At 43.8% G+C, this 13,807-nt stretch overlaps 1 protein-coding gene across 3 annotated transcripts in view; it reads left to right on the top strand.

Moving 5' to 3' along the window:
• LOC124115886 (fibronectin type 3 and ankyrin repeat domains protein 1-like) overlaps positions 1 to 13,807 on the top strand; it is a 135,997-nt gene that overhangs the window by 13,926 nt on the left and 108,264 nt on the right. The gene's annotated exons all lie outside the window — the stretch shown is intronic.

Genomic DNA, 13,807 nt, shown 5'->3' with positions numbered 1-13,807 from the left:
GACAGGTGAAACTGTCCAGCAGACTAATTATAGAAGCTGGTGCCACAACCAGACAGGTGAAACTGTCTAGCAGACTAATTATAGCAGCTGGTGCCACAACCAGACAGGTGAAACTGTCCAGCAGACTAATTATAGCAGCTGGTGCCACAACCAGATGGGTGAAACTGTCCAGCAGACTAATTATAGAAGCTGGTGCCACAACCAGACAGGTGAAACTGTCTAGCAGACTAATTATAGCAGCTGGTGCCACAACCAGACAGGTGAAACTGTCTAGCAGACTAATTACAGCAGCTGGTGCCACAACCAGATGGGTGAAACTGTCCAGCAGACTAATTATAGCAGCTGGTGCCACAACCAGACAGGTGAAACTGTCCAGCAGACTAATTATAGTAGCCGGTGCCACAACCAGATGGGTGAAACTGTCCAGCAGACTAATTATAGCAGCTGGTGCCACAACCAGACAGGTGAAACTGTCCAGCAGACTAATTATAGCAGCTGGTACCACAACCAGATGGGTGAAACTGTCCAGCAGACTAATTATAGCAGCTGGTGCCACAACCAGACAGGTGAAACTGTCTAGCAGACTAATTACAGCAGCTGGTGCCACAACAAGATGGGTGAAACTGTCTAGCAGACTAATTATAGCAGCTGGTGCCACAACCAGACAGGTGAAACTGTCCAGCAGACTAATTACAGCAGCTGGTGCCACAACCAGATGGGTGAAACTGTCCAGAAGACTAATTATAGCAGCTGGTGCCACAACCAGACAGGTGAAACTGTCCAGAAGACTAATTATAGCAGCTGGTGCCACAACCAGATCGGTGAAACTGTCCAGCAGACTTAATTATAGTAGCTGGTGCCACAACCAGACAGGTGAAACTGTCCAGCAGACTAATTATAGCAGCTGGTGCCACAACCAGATCGGTGAAACTGTCCAGCAGACTTAATTATAGTAGCTGGTGCCACAACCAGACAGGTGAAACTGTCCAGCAGACTAATTATAGCAGCTGGTGCCACAACCAGATCGGTGAAACTGTCCAGCAGACTTAATTATAGTAGCTGGTGCCACAACCAGACAGGTGAAACTGTCCAGCAGACTAATTATAGCAGCTGGTGCCACAACAAGATGGGTGAAACTGTCTAGCAGACTAATTACAGCAGCTGGTGCCACAACCAGATGGGTGAAACTGTCCAGCAGACTAATTATAGCAGCTGGTACCACAACCAGATGGGTGAAACTGTCCAGCAGACTAATTATAGCAGCTGGTGCCACAACCAGACAGGTGAAACTGTCTAGCAGACTAATTACAGCAGCTGGTGCCACAACAAGATGGGTGAAACTGTCTAGCAGACTAATTATAGCAGCTGGTGCCACAACCAGACAGGTGAAACTGTCCAGCAGACTAATTACAGCAGCTGGTGCCACAACCAGATGGGTGAAACTGTCTAGCAGACTAATTATAGCAGCTGGTGCCACAACAAGATGGGTGAAACTGTCTAGCAGACTAATTACAGCAGCTGGTGCCACAACCAGATGGGTGAAACTGTCTAGCAGACTAATTATAGTAGCTGGTGCCACAACCAGATGGGTGAAACTGTCCAGCAGACTAATTATAGCAGCTGGTGCCACAACCAGATGGGTGAAACTGTCTAGCAGACTAATTATAGTAGCTGGTGCCACAACCAGACAGGTGAAACTGTCCAGCAGACTAATTATAGCAGCTGGTGCCACAACAAGATGGGTGAAACTGTCTAGCAGACTAATTATAGCAGCTGGTGCCACAACAAGATGGGTGAAACTGTCCAGCAGACTAATTACATCAGCTGGTGCCACAACCAGACAAGTGAAACTGTCCAGCAGACTTAATTACATCAGCTGGTGCCACAACCAGACAGGTGAAACTGTCCAGCAGACTTAATTACATCAGCTGGTGCCACAACCAGACAAGTGAAACTGTCCAGCAGACTAATTATAGCAGCTGGTGCCACAACCAGATGGGTGAAACTGTCCAGCAGACTAATTACATCAGCTGGTGCCACAACCAGACAAGTGAAACTGTCCAGCAGACTAACTAAAGTAGCTGGTGCCACAACCAGATAGGTGAAACTGTCAAACAGACTAATTATAGAAGCTGGTGCCACAACCAGACAAGTGAAACTGTCCAGCGGACTAATTATAGTAGCTGATGCCAAAACCAGATGGGTGAAACTGTCTAGCAGACTAATTATAGCAACTGGTGCCACAACCAGACAAGTGAAACTGTCCAGCGGACTAATTATAGTAGCTGGTGCCACAACCAGATGGGTGAAACTGTCTAGCAGACTAATTATAGCAGCTGGTGCCACAACCAGATGGGTGAAACTGTCCAGCAGACTAATTATAGTAGCTGGTGCCACAACCAGATAGGTGAAACTGTCCAGCATACCAATTATAGTAGCTGGTGCCACAACCAGATCGGTGAAACTGTCCAGCAGACTAATTATAGCAGCTGGTGCCACAACCAGACAGGTGAAACTGTCCAGCAGACTAATTATAGCAGCTGGTGCCACAACCAGACAGGTGAAACTGTCCAGCAGACTAATTATAGCAGCTGGTGCCACAACCAGACAGGTGAAACTGTCCAGCAGACTTAATTACATCAGCTGGTGCCACAACCAGATCGGTGAAACTGTCCAGCAGACTAATTATTGTTGCTAGTGCCACAACCAGACAGGTGAAACTGTCCAGCAGACTAATTATAGCAGCTGGTGCCACAACCAGACAGGTGAAACTGTCCAGCAGACTTAATTACATCAGCTGGTGCCACAACCAGACAAGTGAAACTGTCCAGCAGACTAATTATAGCAGCTGGTGCCACAACCAGATGGGTGAAACTGTCCAGCAGACTAATTACATCAGCTGGTGCCACAACCAGACAAGTGAAACTGTCCAGCAGACTAACTAAAGTAGCTGGTGCCACAACCAGATAGGTGAAACTGTCAAACAGACTAATTATAGAAGCTGGTGCCACAACCAGACAAGTGAAACTGTCCAGCGGACTAATTATAGTAGCTGATGCCAAAACCAGATGGGTGAAACTGTCTAGCAGACTAATTATAGCAACTGGTGCCACAACCAGACAAGTGAAACTGTCCAGCGGACTAATTATAGTAGCTGGTGCCACAACCAGATAGGTGAAACTGTCTAGCAGACTAATTATAGCAGCTGGTGCCACAACCAGACAAGTGAAACTGTCCAGCGGACTAATTATAGTAGCTGGTGCCACAACCAGATAGGTGAAACTGTCCAGCAGACTAATTATAGCAGCTGGTGCCACAACCAGATGGGTGAAACTGTCCAGCATACCAATTATAGTAGCTGGTGCCACAACCAGATCGGTGAAACTGTCCAGCAGACTAATTATTGTTGCTAGTGCCACAACCAGACAGGTGAAACTGTCCAGCAGACTAATTATAGCAGCTGGTGCAACAACCAGACAGGTGAAACTGTCCAGCAGACTAATTACAGCAGCTGGTGCAACAACCAGATGGGTGAAACTGTCAAGCAGACCAATTATAGTAGCCGGTGCCACAACCAGATAGTTGAAACTGTCCAGCAGACTAATAATTGTTGCTAGTGCCACAACCAGACAGGTGAAACTGTCCAGCAGACTAATTACATCAGCTGGTGCCACAACCAGATGGGTGAAACTGTCCAGAAGACCAATTATAGTAGCTGTTGCCACAACCAGACAGGTGAAACTGTCCAGCGGACTAATTATTGCAGCTGGTACCACAACCAGATGGGTGAAACTGTCTAGCTGACTTATTATAGCAGCTGGTGCCGAAACCAGACAGGTGAAACTGTCCAGCAGACTAATTACAGCAGCTGGTGCCACAACCAGATGGGTGAAACTGTCCAGCAGACTAATTACAGCAGCTGGTGCCACAACCAGATGGGTGAAACTGTCCAGCAGACTAATTACAGCAGCTGGTGCCACAACCAGATGGGTGAAACTGTCCAGCAGACTTAATTATGGCAGCTGGTGCCACAACCAGACAGGTGAAACTGTCCAGCAGACTTATTATTGTTGCTAGTGCCACAACCAGACAGGTGAAACTGTCCAGCAGACTTAATTATGGCAGCTGGTGCCACAACCAGACAGGTGAAACTGTCCAGCAGACTAATTATTGTTGCTAGTGCCACAACCAGACAGGTGAAACTGTCCAGCGGACTTAATTATAGCAGCTGGTGCCACAACCAGACAGGTGAAACTGTCCAGCAGACTAATTACAGCAGCTGGTGCCACAACCAGACAGGTGAAACTGTCCAGCAGACTTAATTACATCAGCTGGTGCCACAACCAGACAGGTGAAACTGTCCAGCAGACTAATTATAGTAACTGGTGCCAGAACCAGATAGTTGAAACTGTCTAGCTGACTAGTTATAGCAGCTGGTGCCACAACCAGATGGGTGAAACTGTCTAGCTGACTTATTATAGCAGCTGGTGCCGAAACCAGACAGGTGAAACTGTCCAGCAGACTAATTACAGCAGCTGGTGCCACAACCAGATAGGTGAAACTGTCCAGCAGACTTAATTATGGCAGCTGGTGCCACAACCAGACAGGTGAAACTGTCCAGCAGACTAATTATTGTTGCTAGTGCCACAACCAGACAGGTGAAACTGTCCAGCAGACTTAATTATGGCAGCTGGTGCCACAACCAGACAGGTGAAACTGTCCAGCAGACTAATTATTGTTGCTAGTGCCACAACCAGACAGGTCAAACTGTCCAGCAGACTTAATTATAGCAGCTGGTGCCACAACCAGACAGGTGAAACTGTCCAGCAGACTAATTATAGCAGCTGGTGCCACAACCAGACAGGTGAAACTGTCCAGCAGACTAATTACATCAGCTGGTGCCACAACCAGACAGGTGAAACTGTCCAGCAGACTAATTATAGTAACTGGTGCCAGAACCAGATAGTTGAAACTGTCTAGCTGACTAGTTATAGCAGCTGGTGCCACAACCAGATAGGTGAAACTGTCTAGCTGACTAGTTATAGCAGCTGGTGCCACAACCAGATAGTTGAAACTGTCTAGCTGACTAGTTATAGCAGCTGGTGCCACAACCAGATAGGTGAGACTGTCTAGCTGGAATCTAATCAATTATTGATGATGATGAGTTTACATCTTCTGGATCCTTCTTGCCTTGTCAATAGTGTACTTGAGATGACTGCAGGTCACTTGTTTAATTAATACAACCACTGCAGTGAAAGATAAGGTATCTGCTGATGAGGAAATGGAGCTGTCAACCTGTCCCTCATATACACAGAAACATAATTGAAGTATTTTTTTTCTATGTAAACCTATGCACTTGACTTACTGCAAATATAATAACTTTGCTGGGTTTACCAAAAAAATCTGTGAAATAAATAGATTTTGTACTTCTAGGAGGGAAGTACATTTTATGTAAGAAATTAGATTATCGGTGTATAATTAGACATCATCAGGTGGACTGAGATCAGTGGATGTCATACAGTGGAGTAGCACTTGGATTGATTTGGATACTTGTACAACAAGTTACCAGCTTACAGATGCGCCATCTCATGAAGCCTGTCTCACTTCCTGGCAACTGTTGCTAGTGTGACATGGCAGCATGAAGAAATGGGTACTTATAAATGGGTGCATATCTAGCTGTGCATTTAGGAATTCCTAATAAATGCCTATTTCAAACAAGTGTCTAGTCTTTCAATCAGATGATGTCAAATTTTATACATTTAGAAGCACGCTTAATTTGGAAGAGACAATTTTTAGCTGATCTGACTGAAAGTCAAGTGAGCTGAATTTGTGGCCTGTTTGTCTGTTGTTCATCGTCTGTCGTCTGTCATAAACAGCTTGCTCTCTGAAACCACTGGATTAGTGAACTGAAACTTCACATGCTTGTTCTAACCAATCTGTTCAAGAGGTGAAAATCTGAAAAAGATTGAAAAGTATTGCCAAACCTAGTTATGGCCTTTTCTCTACCATTTGTGTACAAAATGTAATGAAATTTGGTACAGATGTAGTTTGCAGTGGGGTTCAAGACATGTGTACCATTTTTTGTTATAATGAAACATTTGACCTTGATTTGGCGTTTGAATTTCGACCATAATAGATGCTGAAATATCTTGCAGCTGTAGCAGGGCGTGGAGTCATCCCACAGATGATATCCTTACCTTGTCAGCTTGCTGACGGGGTTAACCTCTTTGGTCATGTGAACAAGGCGTTTGACTTCTGATCAGAAGGTCAGTGGTTCGAATCCCATCACGGGACTCGGAAATTTTATCGCCGCTACCCAGCCATAACTCAGTCATTATATTTTCAATTTTTTATAGGGCTCCCATGGCAGCTATTTGGAAAAAATGGCCACAACACAGCCACATGAGCTCAAACTGTAGTGTAATATAATTGTCAAATTGTCATTGGGAGATCGACTCAGACCATACCAAGACATATAAACAAATGTTTTGGGACATGACCCATCATAGATTGTCATCTCAAAGGCTCATTTTTATACTACACACTCCTTTGGTCTTTTGTGGATGTTTACACCCTTACAATACAACATGTTCTGTTGATTGTCATGTTACTTAGTCCTTCCTTTTTCTTTATCCATCCATTACCATCACTCAAAACCTCTTTGTTTTTCTATTATCATCTGTTATTATCGAATATCCCCTACTTTTTCGGAGAGTATATTATTCTGTGGATTTTGTACCAGAGAGAACTCAATAACCAGTGGTCAGATTCTGTCCTCATTTTGTGTGTGTGTTAACTGTTGAGTACCATATACCACAAAAAAACCAAGGCCACACTGCAAATGACCGAGGGCAGACCTGCCTCATTGCTTCACAACCGCTTGGCTCATAACTGTCACATTTTACATGTTTCTGCTGGTTTAGATGCTTGACATTTCTTTTCTTCGACTTTGGTCATTGGACACATGGCTTGGCAGCCATATTGGATTTTCAGAGTGCCTTTTACCCCACCCTTCAGAACCCCTATCTGACGTTCATACAGTTTGGCCCTCACTCTATGAAGCTTCATACTCCAATGAACTCACACAAAGTAAAAGTCAATTCTTAAATACCCTTTCAAGAGCAGACTTACTTACAATGAATTTCACAAGGGCAGTATTGCTTAAACTATGTGTAGGGCCCCTGTAACTTTTCAATGTTTGAATTGCCCTACTCATATTTAGAAAAGTCCATAAAAATCTTTTCTTTAGAGACAAATGTACCAGGCCTTTCACCACCACCAACTCCACAACTGAAGTATGGTTATTTGTGAATACATTTAGAGGTTTGAATCTATAGGAGACAACCATTACTCATGTCAGTATTGCTTAAGTACTGAAGCTTACCTTCAATGATATTTTCAGAATGATCAAACAATAATTTTCACTGATGGAAAATGCTTGAGGCAGTGAATTAATACATGAACATTATTGATAATGTTTATTTCCATATATCTTGTGTCATTGTACCATAAAAGTTCCCATGGACATGGTGTCAAACAACCCGGCTGATGTCAAACTTGAAGTGGTGTATGGTGTCAGGTGAGGTAGACAGAGTGATGTATGGTGTCAGGTGAGGTAGACAGAGTGATGTATGATGTCAGGTGAGGTAGACAGAGTGATGTATGATGTCAGGTGAGGTAGACAGAGTGATGTATGGTGTCAGGTGAGGTAGACAGAGTGATGTATGGTGTCAGGTGAGGTAGACAGAGTGATGTATGATGTCAGGTGAGGTAGACAGTGTGATGTATGGTGTCAGGTGAGGTAGACAGACTGATGTATGATGTCAGGTGAGGTAGACAGAGTGATGTATGATGTCAGGTGAGGTAGACAGAGTGATGTATGGTGTCAGGTGAGGTAGACAGAGTGATGTATGATGTCAGGTGAGGTAGACAGAGTGGTGTATGGTGTCAGGTGAGGTAGACAGAGTGATGTATGATGTCAGGTGAGGTAGACAGAGTGGTGTATGGTGTCAGGTGAGGTAGACAGAGTGATGTATGATGTCAGGTGAGGTAGACAGAGTGATGTATGGTGTCAGGTGAGGTAGACAGAGTGATGTATGGTGTCAGGTGAGGTAGACAGAGTGATGTATGATGTCAGGTGAGGTAACAGACTGATGTATGGTGTCAGGTGAGGTAGACAGAGTGATGTATGGTGTCAGGTGAGGTAGACAGAGTGGTGTATGGTGTCAGGTGAGGTAGACAGAGTGATGTATGATGTCAGGTGAGGTAGACAGAGTGATGTATGATGTCAGGTGAGGTAGACAGACTGATGTATGATGTCAGGTGAGGTAGACAGACTGATGTATGATGTCAGGTGAGGTAGACAGAGTGGTGTATGGTGTCAGGTAAGGTAGACAGAGTGATGTATGGTGTCAGGTGAGGTAGACAGAGTGATGTATGGTGTCAGGTGAGGTAGACAGACTGATGTATGGTGTCAGGTGAGGTAGACAGAGTGATGTATGATGTCAGGTGAGGTAGACAGAGTGATGTATGGTGTCAGGTGCGGTAAACAGAGTGGTGTATGGTGTCAGGTGAGGTAGACAGACTGATGTATAGTGTCAGGTGAGGTAGACAGACTGATGTATAGTGTTGGGTGAAGTAGACAGTGGTGTATGGTGTCAGGTGAGATCGACAGTGACACAGAGTGGTATGTGGTGGATCAGTTGAGGGGACAGAGTGGTATGTTGTGGATCAGCAGAGGGGACAGAGTGGAATGTGGTGGATCAGCAGAGGGGATACAGAGTGGTATGTGGTGGATCAGCTGAGGGGACAGAGTGGTGTGTGGTGGATCAGCAGAGGGTACAGAGTGGAATGTGGTGGATCAGCAGAGGGGATACAGAGTGGTATGTGGTGGATCAGCTGAGGGGACACAGAGTTGTATGTGGTGGATCAGCTGAGGGGACACAGAGTGGTATGTGGTGGATCAGCTGAGGGGACAGAGTTGTATATGGTGGATCAGCTGAGGGGACACAGAGTGGTATGTGGTGGATCAGCAGAGGGGACACAGAGTGGTATGTGGTGGATCAGCTGGGCTGAGAACTTCTGCTCACCTAGTGTGGGCAGTAGATGAGACACAGCTTATCGCAAGCACTTAATACTATCATACTGACAGTCACTAGTCCCATTTGATCTGGTAATAATCACATTTGACATACCTGAATGAAGAACATTATTGCTGAGCAACAACGAGTTGTTTGAATTATCCCTGTTTGTGTCTCCCTTAAATCTCCTCTGTTGCACACAATACATGACCCATTCTGCAGGTCAGTCCACTCACACTCTGCTTATACTGACCTCACTGACCTTGCTCTACACTGCTGCATGGTGTATTGCTGATAGTGCACTTGTATGTATTATATTGGTCATTGAAATATATATTACATACCATTTAAAGACATTCCATTCAATGATTGCAAATAAGAGCTGCTAAAAAAGAATACTACGTTTTGTGGACAGTGCATAGTATGTTATTGAATGAAAACTTGTAAAGAATAATTTGACAGTGAAAACCATGGTAGAGAACTGAGGGTTTTCTTATCAAGTAGATTCCCCACCTAGTGTTATGAGGTCATTTCCAAAGTGAATACCTTGCTATGGCACTGAAGCTTTCCTTGTCCAGTAGATTCTCCACCTATGTAGACATTATATACCATGCTATATAACTGAAGCTTTCCTTGTCCAGTAGATTCTCCACCTATGTAGACATTATATACCATGCTATATAACTGAAGCTTTCCTTGTCCTGTAGATTCTCCACCTATGTAGACATTATATACCATGCTATATAACTGAAGCTCTCCTTGTCCAGTAAATTCTCCACCTATGTAGACATTATATACCATGCTATATAACTGAAGCCTTCCTTGTCCAGTAGATTCTCCACCCATGTAGACATTATATACCATGCTATATAACTGATGCTTTCCTTGTCCAGTAGATTCTCCACCTATGTAGACATTATATACCATGCTATATAACTGATGCTTTCCTTGTCCAGTAGATTCTCCACCTATGTAGACATTATATACCATGCTATATAACTGATGCTTTCCTTGTCCAGTAGATTCTCCACCCATGTAGACATTATATACCTTGCTATGGCACTGAAGCTTTCTTTGTCCAGTAGATTCTCCACCTATGTAGACATTATATACCATGCTATATAACTGAAGCTTTCCTTGTCCAGTAGATTCTCCACCCCTGTAGACATTATATACCATGCTATATAACTGATGCTTTCCTTGTCCAGTAGATTCTCCACCCATGTAGACATTATATACCTTGCTATGGCACTGAAGCTTTCTTTGTCCAGTAGATTCTCCACCTATGTAGACATTATATACCATGCTATATAACTGAAGCTTTCCTTGTCCAGTAGATTCTCCACCTATGTAGACATTATATACCTTGCGATGGCACTGATGCTTTCCTTGTCCAGTAGATTCTCCACCTATGTCGACATTATATACCATGTTATACAGTCGTGCCTCGTTTATACGGACACTTGCGTCATTTCACAATTCGTCCGTATAAACGAATTTCCATATTAACTGAAACCATCTTCTTACTGGAAGAGTTACTTCCCTTCAATTATGCAACTTATGACAGATGACAGAGCAAACAGATACATCCATTCAATCTTTATTCATACACGTTTCAAAAAGTCTGTCATGGAAGTTTGAACTGTCACTAATTGTCGATTTTCTTATGGTATGTCCAAATGCAGTGCCATAATGCTTACTGATGGTTTCTAAACTTGCTGACGGGTGTTTTTCTTTAAACAGACAAATTTCTCTTTTTTCGCGTGCTGTAACTGCGTGTCGCTTACGTTTCGCTGGTTGACAGGCCATACTTACACAACTTTGACCTCTGACCTCCACAGATGCCATATTTATCGAAAGGGATTACATGTACAATAAACAAGCTCGTCTCAAACGTAACTCAGTGTCACTTGGTTAATTGACTTCTCACGAATCAAAGGATTACCACCAGCGGAAGGATTACCACCAGCGGAAGGATTACCACCAGCGGAAGTGTATTGTCCGGATAAGTGAGACAATTTTGTGTGCATTTCAGTGTTTTGTGTATGAAAATGACCGTCCGGTTCCGGAAACTGAATTTCCGGATATACGGGTAAATTTATATAGTAATTATTTCGTTTTGAATGAAAATCGTCCGGGAACCGAGGTTTCCGGGAGATCTGAAGTCCGTATAAGCGGGGCATGACTGGTTAACTGATGCTTTCCTTGTCCAGTAGATTCTCCACCCATGTAGACATTTTATACCTTGCTATGGCACTGACGCTTTCCTTGTCCAGTAGATTCTCCACCTATATAGACATTATATACCATGCTATATAACTGAAGCTTTCCTCGTCCAGTAGATTCTCCACCTATGTAGACATTATATACCATGCTATATAACTGAAGCTTTCCTTGTCCAGTAGATTCTCCACCCATGTAGACATTATATACCATGCTATATAACTGATGCCTTCCTTGTCCAGTAGATTCTCCACCTATGTAGACATTATATACCATGCTATATAACTGAAGCCTTCCTTGTCCAGTAGATTCTCCACCTATGTAGATGGGTTTTTACATTCAGTATTCAGAGGTCGACGACGGATGTTTACATTCAGCATTGACTACGGAGCACTGCGAGGTTATTGAGTGTTGGTTTTATTTAGCATTCAGAGGTTTTTGACAGATGTTTACATTCAGAGCTATGAGGTGGACGACAGTGAGACAGGTGTTTACATTCAGAGCTATGAGGTGGACGACAGTGAAACAGGTGTTTACATTCAGAGCTATGAGGTGGACGACAGTGTGACAGGTGTTTACATTCAGACAGTGAGTCAGGTGTTTACATTCAGAGCTATGAGGTGGACAACAGTGAGACAGGTGTTTACATTCAGACAGTGAGTCAGGTGTTTACATTCAGAGCTATGAGGTGGATGACAGTGAAACAGGTGTTTACATTCAGAGCTATGAGGTGGATGACAGTGAGACAGGTGTTTACATTCAGAGCTATGAGGTGGATGACAGTGAGACAGGTGTTTACATTCAGAGCTATGAGGTGGATGACAGTGAAACAGGTGTTTACATTCAGAGCTATGAGGTGGATGACAGTGAGTCAGGTGTTTACATTCAGAGCTATGAGGTGGATGACAGTGAGTCAGGTGTTTACATTCAGAGCTATGAGGTGGATGACAGTGAAACAGGTGTTTACATTCAGAGCTATGAGGTGGGTGACAGTGAGTCAGGTGTTTACATTCAGAGCTATGAGGTGGATGACAGTGAAACAGGTGTTTACATTCAGAGCTATGAGGTGGACGACAGTGAAACAGGTGTTTACATTCAGACAGTGAGTCAGGTGTTTACATTCAGAGCTATAGGTTGGACGACAGTGAGACAGGTGTTTACATTCAGAGCTATGAGGTGGATGACAGTGAAACAGGTGTTTACATTCAGACAGTGAGTCAGGTGTTTACATTCAGAGCTATAGGTTGGACGACAGTGAGACAGGTGTTTACATTCAGAGCTATGAGGTGGATGACAGTGAGACAGGTGTTTACATTCAGACAGTGAGACAGGTGTTTACATTCAGAGCTATGAGGTGGACGACAGTGAGACAGGTGTTTACATTCAGACAGTGAGACAGGTGTTTACATTCAGAGCTATGAGGTGGATGACAGTGAGACAGGTGTTTACATTCAGAGCTATGAGGTTGATGACAGTGAAACAGGTGTTTACATTCAGACAGTGAGTCAGGTGTTTACATTCAGAGCTATAGGTTGGACGACAGTGAGACAGGTGTTTACATTCAGAGCTATGAGGTGGATGACAGTGAAACAGGTGTTTACATTCAGAGCTATGAGGTGGATGACACTGAGACAGGTGTTTACATTCAGAGCTATGAGGTGGATGACAGTGAAACAGGTGTTTACATTCAGAGCTATGAGGTGGATGACACTGAGACAGGTGTTTACATTCAGAGCTATGAGGTTGATGACACTGAGACAGGTGTTTACATTCAGAGCTATGAGGTGGACGACAGTGAAACAGGTGTTTACATTCAGAGCTATGAGGTGGATGACAGTGAAACAGGTGTTTACATTCAGAGCTATGAGGTGGATGACACTGAGACAGGTGTTTACATTCAGAGCTATGAGGTGGACGACAGTGAAACAGGTGTTTACATTCAGAGCTATGAGGTGAACGACAGTGAAACAGGTGTTTACATTCAGACAGTGAGTCAGGTGTTTACATTCAGACAGTGAGACAGGTGTTTACATTCAGAGCTATGAGGTGGATGACACTGAGACAGGTGTTTACATTCAGAGCTATGAGGTGGATGACAGTGAAACAGGTGTTTACATTCAGACAGTGAGTCAGGTGTTTACATTCAGAGCTATAGGTTGGACGACAGTGAGACAGGTGTTTACATTCAGAGCTATGAGGTGGATGACAGTGAGACAGGTGTTTACATTCAGACATTGAGTCAGGTGTTTACATTCAGACAGTGAGACAGGTGTTTACATTCAGAGCTATAGGTTGGACGACAGTGAGACAGGTGTTTACATTCAGAGCTATGAGGTGGATGACACTGAGACAGGTGTTTACATTCAGACATTGAGTCAGGTGTTTACATTCAGACAGTGAGACAGGTGTTTACATTCAGAGCTATGAGGTGGGCGACAGTGAGACAGGTGTTTAAATTCAGAGCTATAGGTTGGACGACAGTGAGACAGGTGTTTAAATTCAGA

This window comes from Haliotis rufescens, unplaced genomic scaffold (genome assembly GCF_023055435.1).
Source record: "Haliotis rufescens isolate VD_foot unplaced genomic scaffold, xgHalRufe1.0.p SCAF_12, whole genome shotgun sequence".
NCBI classification, from domain to species: Eukaryota; Metazoa; Mollusca; class Gastropoda; order Lepetellida; family Haliotidae; genus Haliotis; species Haliotis rufescens.
The sequence above is the reverse complement of the archived record's forward strand: the minus strand, read 5'-3'. Positions and strand labels throughout refer to the sequence as shown.